Source organism: Sturnus vulgaris, unplaced genomic scaffold (genome assembly GCF_052056855.1).
Source record: "Sturnus vulgaris isolate bStuVul1 unplaced genomic scaffold, bStuVul1.hap1 Scaffold_156, whole genome shotgun sequence".
NCBI lineage: Eukaryota > Metazoa > Chordata > Aves > Passeriformes > Sturnidae > Sturnus > Sturnus vulgaris.
In genome coordinates, this window is record NW_028276073.1 from 1,335,028 (window position 1) to 1,337,527 (window position 2,500).

Sequence of the window (2,500 nt, forward strand, 5' to 3'; positions counted from 1 at the left end):
ACAAAAGATTGGCACACCCGCTGATAAGGAATCAAGAAAGGATCGCTGCTTCCCAACCGAAGGAAACATCTAACCGAGGAGCTCACAAAAGATGCTGGACAAAGGAGGAGGAAGAACTGTTGATAAGGCTGGAGGCTCAGTTTGAGGGCAACAAAAACATCAATAAACTTATCGCGGAGCACATCACAACCAAAACAGCTAAGCAAATCAGTGACAAAAGAAGATTGCTTCCCAGGAAACCAGCAGAGGAACATCAAAGAGCGGCCGAGGGCTTGAAAGAGGAACCTGAGATGAGTCATCAACCTCAGGCAGGAACCGTTGACAATGGACCTGATAAGAGCCAACCGTCCAGGAAGCCAGCTGGCGGGAGAACAATGGGCAAGATAAGGCACCATCTGGAGAAGGGTAACGGACGAAAGGGAACCACCAATCAGCAGCTGCAGGCCCATTATCAGCGGACACTCGGGGAACGCTTATCAGCTGGGACAATTAACACCTTCCCCTGGGCATTCAAGCAGTTGCTGGAAGGCCAGGACATGCAGCCAATCATCGATGAAGCAGCGCAGGACTGCTTTGGATGCCTGGAATCGATAAGCCAGATAAGAACAGCAACCCGAGATAAGAGAACAATGGGGGCCCGGAAGAAGCAACCAAGGAGACCGTTTCAGAAGTGGATGAAAGAGAGAGCAATTAAGAGAGGTGATTATCTTCGCTTCCAGCGATTATTCCATCTTGACAGGGGAAAACTGGCAAAAATTATTTTGGACGATATGGAATGTTTGTCCTGTAATATTCCACCCGGTGAAATTTATTCGGTTTTTAAAGCCAGATGGGAAACACCTGGAGAATTCGAGAGCCTTGGGGACTTTCAAATTACTGGGAAAGCCGACAATAGTGCTTTCAGAGATTTAATTACGGCAAAAGAAATTGAGAAAAATGTGCAGGAGATGAGCAAGGGCTCAGCTCCAGGTCCAGATGGGATTACTCTTGGGGACATCAAGAAGATGGATCCCGAGTATTCCCGGACCACGGAGATCTTCAATTTATGGTTAACATCTGGAAAAATCCCGGACATGGTGAGGGGGTGCAGGACTGTTTTAATTCCTAAATCGACAACACCGGAGCGCTTAAAGGACGTTAATAACTGGAGACCTATCACGATTGGTTCTATCTTGTTAAGACTGTTCTCCAGGATTGTAACAGCTAGGATGAGCAAAGCGTGCCCCCTCAACCCAAGGCAAAGAGGCTTCATTAGAGCGGCGGGATGCTCTGAAAACCTGAAACTCCTGCAAACCATAATTCGGTCGGCCAAAAGAGAACACAGACCACTGGGTGTTGTATTTGTGGACATCGCCAAGGCTTTTGACACCGTAAGCCACCAGCACATCATACACGCTTTGCAACAAAGGGGAGTGGACCCCCACATCGTCGGACTGGTGAGCAATATGTACCACAACATCTGTACATATATCACCACGAAGAAAAACACACACACAGATAAAATCCAGATCCGGGTTGGGGTAAAACAGGGTGACCCGCTGTCACCCCTTTTATTTAACCTGGCGATGGACCCCCTGTTATGCAAGCTGGAAGAGAAGGGCAAGGGATACCACCGAGAAGGGAACAGCATCACAGCGATGGCATTTGCGGACGATCTGGTCTTGTTGAGTGACTCCTGGGAAGACATGAAAACAAACATCAGGATATTAGAGACCTTTTGCAATCTTACCGGTCTCAGAACACAGGGAGAAAAGTGCCACGGCTTTTACATCAAGCCCACGAAAGACTCTTACACCATCAATAACTGCGCTGCTTGGACCATCAACGGCACACCCCTGAACATGATTGACCCCGGAGAATCGGAAAAATACCTCGGCCTGCAGATTGACCCCTGGACTGGGTTAGCGAAATCCAACCTCTCCACAAAACTAGAATTCTGGCTTCAGAGAATTGATCAAGCTCCACTCAAACCTCTACAGAAAATTGATATCCTCAAAACATACACCATCCCTCGACTGACCTACCTAGCAGACCACTCAGAACTGAAAGCAGGGTTCCTCGAGGCCCTTGACCAGAAAATCCGAACAACGGTCAAGGACTGGCTGCATCTACCCTCGTGCACCTGCGATGCCATCTTGTACTCGAGCACGAGGGACGGCGGTTTGGGCATCACCAAGTTGGCAGGACTGATCCCCAGCGTGCAAGCCCGGAGGCTGCATCGGATCGCGCAGTCTTCGGATGAAACGATGAAGAAGTTCCTGGAGAAAGATCAAATGGAACAGATGCATAAGAAACTGTGGATTCAAGCTGGAGGGGACGGGGAGAAGATACCTTCAATTTGGGAAGCTCCACCGCTGAACATACCATCTAATAGTGCAGGCACAACTTCGGAATGGGAAGCACCGACCCTGAAATCTAAATTTCCAAAACCGTGCAATTGGAGAAAGAATGAATTTAAAAATTGGACCAAATTAGTGTCCCAAGGCCGTGGAATTGTAAA

The 2,500-nt window shown here is 48.4% G+C and overlaps 1 pseudogene; it reads left to right on the plus strand.

Annotated features, from left to right (window-relative positions):
* The window catches only part of LOC148219086 (28S ribosomal RNA), an 8,894-nt pseudogene that overhangs the window by 4,192 nt on the left and 2,202 nt on the right, over positions 1-2,500 (plus strand).